This window comes from Cervus canadensis, chromosome 11 (genome assembly GCF_019320065.1).
Source record: "Cervus canadensis isolate Bull #8, Minnesota chromosome 11, ASM1932006v1, whole genome shotgun sequence".
In the NCBI taxonomy this organism is placed as follows: Eukaryota; Metazoa; Chordata; class Mammalia; order Artiodactyla; family Cervidae; genus Cervus; species Cervus canadensis.
Genome location: NC_057396.1, coordinates 65475303 through 65489669, shown reverse-complemented (window position 1 = coordinate 65489669; position 14367 = coordinate 65475303). Strand labels below are relative to the sequence as shown.

At 37.8% G+C, this 14367-nt stretch overlaps 1 protein-coding gene across 2 annotated transcripts in view; it reads left to right on the top strand.

The window, feature by feature from the left end:
* The window catches only part of LRRC4C (leucine rich repeat containing 4C), a 1342213-nt gene that overhangs the window by 517808 nt on the left and 810038 nt on the right, over positions 1-14367 (top strand). For both annotated transcript variants that reach the window (XM_043482208.1, XM_043482206.1), the window contains exon 3: positions 13155-13236. The gene's annotated coding sequence lies outside the window, so the exon portion shown is untranslated. The remainder of the gene's footprint in view (positions 1-13154; positions 13237-14367) is intronic.

Below are 14367 nucleotides of genomic sequence, written 5' to 3'. Positions count from 1 at the left end.
TCTTCCCCAGGGGTTCAATGGTAAAGAATCTGCCTGCCACGCAGGAGCCACAGGAGACGTGGGTTTGATCTCTGGGTCAGGAAGATCTCCTAGAGAAGGGAATAGCAACCCACTCTAGTTTTCTTGCCTGGAGAATCCCATGGACAGTGGAACCTGGCTGACTGCAGTCCATAAGGTTGCAATGAGTCAGACATGACTGAAACGACTTAGCACGCACACACATAGTCACCTTGAAGGTTGTGTATGTGTTCAAGCTCAGTTGCTCAGTCACGTTTGACTCTTTTCCACCCTTTGGACTGTAGCCCACCAGGCTTCTCTGTCCATGGAATTTTCCAGGCAAGAATACTGAGTGGGTTGCCATTTCCTACTCCAGGTGATCTGCCTTCCCTCCTAGCTCAGTTGGTAAAGAATCTGCCTGCAATCGAGGAGACTCAGGTTCAATTCCTGGGTGGGGAAGATCCCCTGGAGAAGGAAATATCAACCCACTCCAGTATTCTTGCCTGGGAAATCCCATGGAGAGAGAGACCTGGTGGGCTACAGTCCATGGGGTCACAAGAGTTGGATGGTACTAAAGTACCACTCCAGGTGATCTTCATGACCCAGGGATCAAACCTGCATCTCTTGGGCTTTAATTCCTGTAGTAAATTATCCAAAATAAATTGGCATTAATTAGGAAAAACAAAATTGGTGTTTCACTGGCTTATTTGGTTGAGTATGGCCAGTGGAAGAGAGAGACAGCCAAAGTGAATGACGCTGAAGAGAGCATGCTTTGTATAACAGGCAAAGTGAGCATTGGTACCCAGTATAACTTGCCTGTAGTCATTGAGGATATACAGGCTGAGATGGATAGGAGAAAATGCAGAAACTCAGACTGTAAAATGTGCCATCTCTTTTTATTGACAAGCATTAGTCAAAAGTCAAGTGTTGTTAAATGTTTATATATGGTTCATGATTACTAAGAACATGATGACTTTTGCTGCAAATCTACCCATAAAGATCTCTTCTGGAGCATAATTTCAGGGGAAAAAAATGATTGAACAATTGGATCAAACCTATCAGGGGTGTGCAGAATCATCCAAGGATTGAGAGCCCCCTGCTTTAGAGGTCTCCCACTGCAATGTTAAGCGTTCCAGAGGGGCAGGGGAAGGACAGCCGTATCAAGAACTCATGTCCCTCACCCAGTAGAGATGTTTTGGGAGACAGAGTTTCTAAGTTGTCCAGAGTAATTTGTTAATAGAATCGGCAAACATTGAGTTATTTTCGCCCATGGTTTTCTTAATGCCAGAGTCAATTTATTTGCCTCCTTTCCAGTGAAGCTTGGAAAATAACAAATCTGTGTTTTGCAAGTCTTGTAGATTTAGAAGTTTCCGTATTGAAAGTGAACTTGCTCACAGGGGAAGCCAATAAAATTATTCTTAAAAATAAAAATCTCACAGTTGATAGATGAAGATAAAATATCTTCTCCTCACATTAAATGGTCAAAATGTATTACTGAGGCATCTGTGAATACTGAAAATTTTTTTTAATTGCAATTATTAATGATACAGGCTTAAACTCTTCCCCAGTTGATCATATGATATTCCCTTTGTTTATTGATAGAATTATCCTCTGATAATATGTTGGTTTTGAGAATGATTCTTTATGACTCATCCAAGGGAAACTAATATTTGTGGACTAGTTAATAGGTGCTAGACATTAATCATAAGGGTTTATGTTTAGTACTTAAGGCAACCTTAACATAATGTTATTTTAGGTAAGAAAACTGAAGCTTAATAAAGTATGTATTTTGCCTGGTAAAATATGTCAGGACTTGAAGTAAAATCAGGTCACTCTTTTCTCTAGAAGTGGAGATGAGGAAGGAGGGCTTCATGCCTCAGGGGCTTGTGCCCAATTTCTGTAGACGTGACAGTGGGTCAGTTTTTCATGGGTTTTGATTATATGAATCAAGGCTGTTCTTTGTTGGGAGTGAAAGTTTCTCCTCGTAAGAATGAAGAGGCCAATTATGTGAATATTCTAAAGAGCTCTCCATATGGGGAGGTAGATAGTTTTGAAAACAACTGCCTTGATCATTTTTATACCCCCACCCCTAGTTGAAGCACATTTCAAATGATGTAATAGACCCTCTCTGTCTGTGTAATGTCTCTGATGTCTCATTTAAAAACAGAACAAAACCTCTTGGAGTCAACAAAGAAGCTTTGTTTCATTGATCCCTAATTTTTCAACCTCCTAGTAATACACGGGAACCCAACTGTAGCTAACAAGTGAGTTCTTAGGATTGCATTTTCTTTGGCAGAAAGAAGGGAACATTTGTAGCTGTGGAATGGAGGGTCATGGAGACCCATGGTTAAGAACATGGGTTTTGAAGTCAGGCAACTGAGAGTCGTAACCCAGTACAGTCGCTTGTGTGACGGTGAACCACTTACTTAAAGTCTTCAAATGTCAATTTGCTCCTCTAAACTCAGGGACAGAAAATCACCTGCGAGGAGAGATTCTGTGAGAACAGAACATTCCAGGTGTGCCCAGCACCTAACAGAACAGTGAGCACTTAGTCACTGAGAATTTTCTACTCACAAGGACTGAACGAAGACTTCACAAGTTTCATCTCATAGGGAATGACTCCATAAGGTAGAGGTCGTTTTGTTGGCATTTTATATTTAAGAACACTGAAGGTCACAGAACTTTACATAAAATATGACTATAGTCACACATTAGGTCAGAGTATGAATGTAGGTTTATGTCTACTTTAACTCCTGAGTTCCTAAGCGTGTTCCTATTCCTTTTATACCTGCAGTCCTACTACCGCTATGAAGTAAGCTAAGTGTTTCATTTCCTATATAGGAAATTAGTCATAGTGTCTCTGGGGCATTAAATGGCTTGCTTATGGTCGCGTGGTTGGGAAATGGTGGGGCCACTATTGAGACCCAGGTCTGTGTGAATCTATCTTGTCTTTACTACTGGTATCTCCTCCTCGCTTACCTCCTTGTCGTCTCCATCTGGATATGCTGTGTCCTTCAGGACTCTTTCTGCAGGGCAGAGCCCACGCTGTCTGTGCCCAGCGTTAATACCCCGGTGACTTCACGTTACCTGCAGGGTAAAGCCCGGCGTCTCTGTAGAGCGTGCCGAGCTCTCCCTGGTAGGGGTCCTGCCTCCCCATCTCGTCTCACCTCTTGGTGCGCTGCCTGTCGATCCCCTTGAGTCCATCCTGCAGCCTAAGGCACTGCTTGGTACTCTGCCATACTCACCATGTTGTTTTACGTGTTTTTTTCTGCATTTGGTTCATGCCTGAATGCCCTTACCCATCTTGTCTACCCTGTGAGACTTCCTATTCATCTTTTGAAACCCTTTCGAAGTCCTGGACCACAAGTTAAGTTGGCCACTCCATGACGGCAGCCATGGAAGCGTCCCACTTGGCCTGCTGCTGGGAAGAACTGATGGGCAGCCCTAGTTGCTGCTCTCTGTATCTACCAGGGTTTTTGCTGCTTGGTTGTGCTTGCATTGGTGCTCCAGCCAATGCTGCTCCCAGCCAATGACTGCTACTGCCTTAGACCCATTCTTGTGAAACGCAGGACTCTGCTAATAGGAAATTGCAGCTCTTGGACTGCCCATTGGCCTTAGCTGAAACTGTCTTACAGCAGCTGAAACCATGCTGTAATTCCAGAACCTTCTGTCCAAACTTCTGTCCTTCTATTCTCCTTTACATGTGTCAGACTTCTGCTCTAGTTTGAAAGCTCTCTTGTTCAATCCCCCATTATCATTCACAGCCTTTGCCAATAAATATCCTGTATGTTTCTTTCCATCTTTGTGTCTGCTTCTTGATGGATCTGAATAAATATAGCCATGCAGTTGCCTTTCTCAATCCTATACACCTACCATCACAAATAAAATATTGCATTTATTATTTTACTTTTCTCTCTCAATTCAATTAGATCAGTAAAATTATGGAAAACATTGCATTAATTCTTTTTATTTTTAGTGCTTAGCATACTGCTTGATACTTAGTGAGTATTTAATGAACATTTGAATAAATGAATGCTAAAATGATGTTATCTAACATGAGTTTATTTAAGTCAAAACAAGCAAAACTGTGTGTTTACTTCTCAGCTAACACTGTCAATTAAAGTGAAGCTACCTGGGAGTTAGTTTACGGTAGAAATGGTAGGCTTGTGTTTCAGAGTATTGCCATTTAGCTTCTATAGGCCCAAAATACTTTCTTGAGTTCCAACTTTATGCTTATGAACTTAATGTAACTAAACTTGAAATCTTGAAATCTCACTGAATATCTCTCATCACTAAATGAAGCAGCCTTGATTAATCACTCTGAGCATTTAAAAATGTTCTGTCAGTTAACCTATATTTAACATAAGCATGTGTAAAATCTATATGAGGCTATTCATTAGTGGGAAAGCATATTCTTAGAGAGCTATAAATTCAAATAGGAATTCTTGATATTTCAAGTAAGGAGAATATAGAGCATTACTATTCACAACTATCCATTACTGGTAAATACATTACAAACCTATTCTGATCCATACAACATCATAACTTATTTCTTTGCTGTTGAGATATTTATGCTAAAAAGAAAAAAGTTAAATGTTTTATTATCACTAATTTTTATCTTAACATAAAATTTCACTGGTTTGACCAGTAACTAAAATTTTATGTCATTGCTTGACTTCAGACAATTTTTTACTTTGTTTCACTCCATTTTTCTTACTTGGTATCTCTCTTAGAATTTTTCATGAGTAATTTCCAACATATGTTTTCTCTTGTTCTTGTACTATAGATAATGTTAATAACAAATGTCATTTACTCTGAGAGCCTATTATGTGTACCAAAATTATGTCTTAAATGCTATCATCTGCATTTCTTTTTTTATTTTATTTTTAATTTGAATTATTTATTTATTTTACTTTACAACACTGTATTGGTTTTGCCATACACTGACTTGAATCTGCCATGGGTGTACATGTGTTCCCCATCCTGAACCCCCCCTCCCACCTCCCTCCCCATCCCATCCCTCTGTGTCATCCCAGTGCACCAGCCCCGAGCACCCTGTCTCATGCATCAAACCTGGACTAGCGATTCATTTCACATATAATAATTTACATGTTTCAGTGTCATTCTCCCATATCATCCCACCCTTGCCCTCTCCCACAGAGTCCGAAAGACTGTTCAATACATCTGTGTCTCTCTTGCTGTCTCGCATACAGGGTTATCTTTACCATCTTTCTAAATTCCATATATATGTGTTAGTATAATGTATTGGTGTTTTTCTTTCTGGCTACATCACTCTGTATAATAGGCTCTGGTTTCATCGACCTCGTTAGAACTGATTCAAATGTATTCTTTTTAATGGTTGAATAATATTTCGTTGTGTATATGTACCACAGGTTTTTATCCACATTTCTAAATGAGATACTAAGAATCAGAAAAGCAAAACAATTTGGGGGTGATTGTACAACTAGTAGCTGGATCTTCAGTGACTTGAACCCAAATCTGCCTAATTTTTGTATGATCTAATTTCAGTTCAGTTGTCTAGGGTTTTGACTATAAACTTTGAAAGTGAAAGTGGAAATCATTCAGTTGTGTCCGAATCTTTGTGACCCCATGGACTATACAGTCCATGTAATTCTCCAGGTCAGAAAACTGGAGTAGGTAGCCTTTCCCTTCTCCAGGGGATATTCCCAACCCAGGAATCAAACTGGGGTCTCCTGCATGGATTCTTTACCAACTGAGCTATCAAGAAGCCCTATAAACTTTGAAGAGTAGTTTATTAAGTTGAAAACATACAATATTCTTCTAAGAGATTTGCAGTTTATTCTAGAGGCAATAGTCATTTGGCATCTAACACAGAAGAAAATAATATGATTGGATTTATGCTTTAAAAACATGTCAGAAGGAGACAGTATAAAAAATGTGCAGGATGGTATGTGAAACTAGAAAAGGGGAGACTTGCAAGCTAGTTACTTAAAAGTCTAAGTGAGAAATGGTTAAGATCTAAGAGTCTTAGCAAGGATATAGACAGAAGAAAGAAAAGATTAGAGAAACATTTCTAAAACTAGTGACTCAGCAATATATGAACCATGGGGTTTTTGTCAAATCGCTTAGCTGCCCTGCATCTACTTTCTCTTCTGTAAAACAGAGATAATCATATCTATTTCAAAGTGTTACTAAGAGCTTCAAGTAATAGTCCATTATCACATGTTTATATGTTACATACTGTAAATCTAGGCTCTTTCATGGGAACTTTATTTATACTAGCAATTCACTTCTCACAACTCCAGTAACTAAGTATCATTATTACTAGTTTTACAAATGGGGAAACTGAGGCACAGTGAAATGAAGTTAGAAAAAAAAGTGATGGTGCTGTGTGTTAACATGAGATTAAAATAATAGCTTGTATTATTTCTGATACATAGTAGGTGCTTTTTAAGTTACTGTAACTAGCCACCTTGATTAATGCCCATGAGAGCCAAATCTGACTTATTTTTGTACCAAGGTAATCTGGAATGTGACATGGGCAGAAGTGTGATTTAGATCCCCAAGGATGCAGCAGAGGTGCTATCCTTGGTGCTGAAGATCTGGTGACAAACTTCATATCTGATGGCTAGATGGTTGAGTAAAGGGAAATAGTTGGGAAATTATTTATAAATTGTTTTCTGTGACATTTTTTTTTCCTTATAAACATTTGCTGAGGAAGCTTCCATAGGAACAAGATTCTGTAAACTTTCTTCACTTTATTGATTTCCAGTGAGGACCAAGGCACCAAATTTGTTTTAGATACTTTCTTAAGTATTTTCCCTTTTCATAGAGTTAACTTTAAGCTCTGGACTGTTAAAAGCCCCAAAGTTAGTTACAACTGTTTCATTCCCAGCTCTTAAAATAGTACCTAAAACAGTCAGCAACAGTTAATTACTGTGTGTTTAATGAATGGATGAGTGAATGATTAAATAAAGACATTTTTCATTTTTCAAGCTATCCATTCTTTGCACACAGTAAGTTGATCCCTAAGGAAAAAAAATGAATATTTAAGATTAATTACTAACTGGTGTGGCTGCTAGATTTATGTTTGTATAAAAAGATATACAATTTGAATGTGATTCTTAAGAGTCATTTATGACAAACACTGAGGAGATAATTTTTGTGAATACCAATATCACAGCATCTCTGAATTTCAGAAGTGTCATTATGCCATCTATTTTTAAATTAAGCCTCACTTTCAAAATTCAGATCACAAATAATTTTGAAAAAACATTAATGTTGAAAATGAATGTCACTTAGTCTTACATCATGCTCAACAAATCATGAGAAAATTGTTCTGTGTTCTTCTATTTCATCCTTGTACGTGGACACATATAGTATGTATATAATTTTAGAAAATATGCCATTTTGAAATTTGTTTCATGTGATATTATATCATGAGAATGCTTATATACCATGATACAATTATGAAATTATCATTTTTATGTCTGGATAATATTTTCTCTACTTGCTCCAATTCTATTACCATCCAGTCACCTTCAGCAGAGTTGTGGAATTTTGTCAGTTCCCTATTCAGTCTAAACGTATATGTTTGTAAGATAGAATCATTATATTGTAGCATTTTCAAGTTGGAGAAGAGCTTGAAACCCATAGAATTAGGTAACTCTTTCCATTTAAAGGTAAAAACAGAAGCTGAGAGGTCTGTGAGAGGCAGAATAGCCTGATTAGATATTGTGAATAATGGATGGATTCATCATGAGATGAATGAATGGCAAGGTGAAAGTCCTTCGGCTGTGTTGTTATTATGTGAATCTAAGACCATCACTTACACATCATTGACCACAACTTTTGCACCTTAGTGTTCTCAAGTATATTTGGGGGAATGTCATGTGTATCTGAGTGTATCCCAGTGGCTCAGTGGTAAAGAATCTGCCTGCAGTGCAGGAGTTGCAGGGAGACGTGAATTCAGTCTGAGTTAGAAAGATACCCTGGAGAAGCACATGGCAACCCAATCCAGTATTCTTGCCTGGAGAATCCCATGGATGGAGGAGTCTGTGGCGTACTGTCCATGAAGTCGCAAAGAATCTGACATGACTGAAGCAACTTTGCACACACACATATATTTATCTATCTAAGATGCCCTACTTGGCACAAACTAATCAAATCAGTGGTATTTCCAAACTAATCTGTACAACATAGAATCAAAATAAATCATGAAATGTGTTAACCATAATACCAAACACATTGTGTATATGCAACATGGTGTGCCTATTGCTGTGATTTTATCATAGTGGTAATGATTTGAATCAAGCCTCTACTTGATGTGGAATAACCATACACTAAATTTATTTCTTAGTTTGTTGTCAAATAAAGTGAATTATCTATAGGATTTCTCCATCCTTCTCTTAGAACTTATTTCTGTGACAATTCAGAATCATTGTAGTGCTCTCAACCAATGAAGAAAGGTCAGAGGGAGATTAAGTTTTTTTTTTTCCTGATGAATAGCTATTTATCAGAAGGAAACGGACTTTCAGCACTGGAAGAGGACCTGGGCTTGATCATTCATCTTCACTGCCTTCTGCTAATGCACGGTTGCTACTGATAGAACATTCTCAAGTGATTCTTTTTAAGTGACTCTAGCAGTGACACTTCCAATTAGATTGATATTTGTCATAACTATTTTATTGGATCTTGGTAATCACAGAGTGAATTACTGCTATTACTCTCCAACATTACAATGAATCAGTTCACAGAGGCAATTACAAAGAGTGAATTACTGGAGAGACAGAGTAACTAGTCTGTTTCAAGTAACTAGATACTGTAAAATAACCAGATCCTAAAGAATGCTGTCATAATATTGTTATCAGTTACTCTGTTTTTTAACTCCTTATTAGGCTTACAGATACTAAACATTTTCAGTTAGGTATAAAAGTGACTGGTTTTTGGGAACTCTGCTGAATTGGCTGCAAAAGATTTATTTCAAGAATGGAAGCATGATAAGGATACTTAAAAATATAGCATTATGTAGTTGAAAGTTGCTAAGAGAGTAAATTTTTAAAGTTCTCATAATAAAAAAAGCAGTCACAATGTGAAGCCATGGATGTTAGTTAAATTCATTTTGATAATCATATATGTTGTGGCAATATGTACATATATCAAATCATAATGTTGTACACTTTAGATGTATATAATGTTTTATGTCAATTTTATGTCAATGAAACTGGAAAAAAGGATCATTTATTTTGAATTGAAAATAGTTTTGTGTCACAGATGTGCCTAGTTAACATTTCAGTTTCACCACTTACTAGATGTGTGTCCTTGGGTAAATCACATAATCTCTCTATGCCTGTTTTTCCCGTTTTTACATGGAGTTATTTATAGCTGCAACCATGCAGCATTGTTTGAAAATTAAATAAAATAATACAGGCAACCACTTAGGGTAGTATGCTGTGTACAGTAAGTGGTCAAAACTGCTAGATATTATATATACCAGATATATTTTTCTGACTATGAATCAGACAAATATAAATTGCTTATTTTTAGGTATTAATAATAGTTATTGTGGTAGAAAATGGCCAACTTTAGAATCAAAAGATCCAATTTTTGTTCTGAGTTCAGCACAATTTGGCTTTATGAACTAAGTCAGATCTTCAAAAATCACTGAAACTAAATTGTGTGTGTAAAGTGTAATACAGTACACAATTGTGTCAGGATTGAGGTAAGCCTCAACTATGTTATATATTCAAGTTGTCACATCTTGTTTCATACCTTTTGATACTCAAGTAATATTTGTACTGACTTTCTCATTTCATTTACTCAGCTCCCTCGGGAAAGTGACTGAGAAGATATTACTATACTAGTCTTATAGCTAAGGATCTGAGACTCAGTTTGAATGAACTTACATTACCAAAACATGATAGAACAGGAACTGGAACCTAGTATCTCTCATGTCAGAAGAATAAACACCTTCTTAACAAAATAGAGTTAAACCCCTACCATGTACCAGCCATAATTCTAGGTACTAGAGATATAGTCCAAATCAATGAAAATATTCCCCTTTCATGGAGTATCCTCACTTAATGGGATAAGAGGAATAATTTTTAGAAATTCTATCTGGAAGACATAGTATCCTAGGTGGAATAAGTGCTTTGGAGAAAATTAAGGACAAAATAAAGATAGAAGTGTCAGGAATAGGGTATCTTTTAAATAGGGTAGCCTGTGAAGCCTTTACTAAAAAAAGGACTAAATTCCAGTAAATACTCAGTGGAGGTATAAAATATGTTCACCTGGATCTGCAGAAGATATTTCAGGGAGAAGTAACAGAAGAAGCAAAGTCTAGAGGGTGAACGTGCTGGGATATTTGAGCAACAGATGGGAGGTTGTTGCGGTGGGAGCAGACTAAAGAGGAACCAAAGTGTGATAGAAAACAAATGTGGTTACCAAAGGGGAAAGGGTGGGGAAGGATAAATTAGGAATGTGGGATTAACAGAGGCACAGTTTTATATATAAAATAGATAAACCAACAAGGACCAACTGTATAGCACAGGGAACTGTATTCAATATATTATAGTAACTTATAATGGAAAAGAATTTGACAAGGAATATATATATACACACACACACACACTGAATCACTTTCCTATATACCTGGGAAAGTGGGAAAGTGTTAGTCGCTCAGTCATGTCCAACTCTTTGTGAACATATGAACTGTAGCCCACCATCTCCTCTGTCCATGGAATTCTCTAGGCAAGAATACTGGAATAGGTTGCCATTCCCTTCTCCAGGGGATCTTCCTGACTCAGGGATAGAAATTGGGTCTCCTTATTGCAGGCAGATTCGTTACTGATTGAGTCACCGGAGAAGCTGTATATCTGAATCAGTATAAGTCAACTATACTTCAGTTAAAAAAGGAAAAAGGAAGTGAGATCTGAGGGCTAGCATGCTAACTTGTATAGTGAAATTGCTTAGTCATGTCTGACTCTTTGCGACCCCATGGGCTGTAGCCTGCCCAGCTCCTCTGTCCATGGGATTTTCCATGCAAGAATACTGGAGTGGTTTGCCATTTCCTTCTCCAGGGGATCTTCCTGACCTAGGAATCAAACCCAGGTTTCCCACACTGTGTCTGATAGGACTTCATTAGTTGTTTTTTTTTTTTTTTTTTAAAGAGATTTGACCTTTTATTAGAATGAGATGGAAGCTACTGGGAACTTGAGAAAACAAAAGCCGTAATCTGATTTATCTTTTGATATAATCAATCTAGCTGCTATTTGGACAACAGGCAAAAGGAAGGGAGACAGTACAGTGGGTCTCCATTGCAATGAAACTTAACAGAATTATAGTGGCTTGGACCACTATGTTAAAAATGGAGATGAAGAAATGAGTCATACTTTAGACACATTTTTGAGACATTTTTGAAGTTAGCATTAATGGGATTTTTTAATATACTTGATATGGATTATAGGAGAAAGAGTAGAGTCATTTTTTTTGGATTGAGAAGATGGTAGGATGTAATTACCCTTCTATGAGAAGAAACTGTAGAGAGAGTGAATTGGTAGCAAAAGGAAGCTCAGTTATGCTCATTGTAAGTTGCTGTGTGTGTTCGTGTCCAACTCTTTGGGACCCCGTGTACTGTTGTGCACCAGGCTCCTCTGTCTGTGGAATTCTCCAGCAAGCACACTGGTGTGGGTTGTCATTGCCTTCTCCAGCAGATCTTCCTGACCCAGGGATCAAACTCAGGTCTCCTACATTGCGGGCAATTTCTTCACCACCCAAGATATCAGGGATGCTATTAGAACTCAAATTGGGTCTATCAAATAGACAGTTGCTTGTAATCATGGCACTCAGTCAGAGGTTGGCACTGAACTAGAAATTTGGTAATCCCGGACGTAAGGATAATATTTAAAATTATAAGCCTAGATTAGATCTAGAAGGGAGTTAGGCTAATAGAAAACAGAAGTTCAAGATATGAGCCGTGGTGCATTGTATTATTACAAATCTGGGGAAATGAGAAAACTTCAGAGGAGATTAAGAAAGTATAATCCTTTAAAGAAGCAAAACTGGAGAGAATGATGTATTGGAGGCCAAATTTTTAGAAAGGTGTTTTAATTGACAAGAAGTATCATATTGGTATAGAATAAGGACTTATCTGGGCTTCCCAGATGGTGCTAATGGTAAAGAACCTGCCTGCCAATGCAGGAGATGTACGAGACAGGAGTTGTGAGTTTGATCCCTGGGTTGGGAAGATCCCCTGGAAGAGGTCATGCAACCCACTCCAATATACTTGCCTGGAGAACCCATGAACAGAAGAGTCTGATGGGCTACAGTCCATAGGTTCACAAAGAGTCAGACACGACTGAAGTGACTTAGCACACTTGTGAGGCCTTAACTACAGCCTTACTAATGTCTGATTTATACCAAGATAGACTAAGGAAAAATTATCCCTTATATTTCATTGTCCATTGTGTTCACAGGGATGATGGTGATTATAGATGGAACAAAAAAAAAAAAAAGCAACAGCTAAAACATTGTCTCTATCTTTAAAACTCTAAGGCAGGGAGATAGAGTTAGGGAAATTCTTTGTCTCATAATGAATGATAATAGTCTGTGGGACTCTAGATAGATGAGGTAGAAGTTTATGTTGATAGGCAGCTTCAGAGGGGACAAAGGTCATATTTGAGCTGTGTATTAAAAAGTGACTAAGTTTGTTGGGTAGGCAATGGAAATGGGAAAAATAATGACATTTCAGGCAGATAAGATAAAGTGAGAAATGCCACAGAGGTATGAAAAAGCAGAGTAAGTTCAGGGATAAGACGTAAACTCATTTGAGTGAAAGAGATTGTGAAGAGTAAAATGGGGGTAAAAAAGCAGTAGATACCTTTTTTTTGCCTTTGTGGAAAACCTTGCTGAACAAGTCCAGTAGAAAGAAAAATTTGATAAAGTGAGATATTTATCCAGAACCAAATATTATAATTACTACCATTTTTAAAAAAGCCTTTTATATTCTGGGAAAAGCCTGAAGCACAACATATTGTATAATGAATGTACCCCTGGAAAAATATAAATTGTTCCCTGTAGGTTACTCCATTAGGTAGATTTTAATTTCAAATAATTTTGCTTGGGCTATTTTCTAACTTCCTTAAATGTAATGTATTTTCATTTTATCTCTTTCCTAGAAATGATTCTCTGTATTGTGAAGCTGCAAGATCACCCAGGGAGAGTGGGGCCAAATAGGCTGAAACATCTAACACACTGAATGTATGTGAGTACAATATTAACAGCTTTGAAAAAAAAAAAAAAGGTGGGGAGAAAGTGTCTTGTATATGGTTTAAAGTGCTTTCGAATATATAGGCTGTTAGTGAATTAATATGGCTAATTGCTGGATCCTTGGCATAGAAAAGCTCTCATTGGTGAGTGTGGGTTTTGTATGTGTAGCTGTGAAAAGGGCTTAATTTCTCCTTGAAGGGTATTCATTCCATTTTTTTGCCAGGCATTACTGTCTCTCATAGGACTTCCCTGGTGGTTCAGATGGTAAATGGTCTGCCTACAATGCAGGAGACCTGGGTTCAATCCCTGGGTCGGGAAGATCCCGTGGAGAAGGAAATGGCAACCCACTCCAGTACTCTTGCCTGGAAAATCCCATGGACGGAGAAGCCTGGTGGGCTACAGTCCATGGGGTCGCAAAGAGTCGGACACGACTGAGTGACTTCACTTCACTGTCTCTCATAACTGTTCTGCTTCTCGTAAAACTTTGGTGGGATGCAAGAGACCTCGGGCTGGTGCACTGGGAAGACTCGACCATGTAGCTGCATACAACTAAAAAAAAATTAAAAAAAAAAAAAAAAAAAAAAACTTTGAAAGCCTGCTTTCTGACCATAGCTGCATACATTCCCACTTCTGCTCCCTCAAGGCTATGTAACCCATTCTTTTTTTTTTTTTTCTTTTAAGATCTTTTTTTTAATGTGGACAATTTTAAAACATTTTATTGCATTTGTTACACTGATGTTTCTATTGTATGCTTTGGTTTTCTGGCCACGAGTCATGTGGGATCTTTCCTCCCCGACTGGAGACAGAACCTGCACCTGCTCCATTGGAAGGCAAAGTCTCAATCACTAGGTAACCAGGGAAGTCCCTCTAACCCATTCTTTATCCTCGTTTTCTCTTCCTCTGTCAATCAGCCCCTCAGACAACACATGTAGTTTTATGTTTCTTCCTGTATCTAAACTCAACTAATTGACCTGTTTTCTCCAAACCTCTTGTTCTTTATCAACTTGATCTCCACCATATTTACCTTCCCAGTTGTCAAGGTGGTATTTATTTGTGTAGTTATTAGATTGTCATATGTATCTTTTACCAAATCAAACACTCCATGAAGACAAGGATCATGCT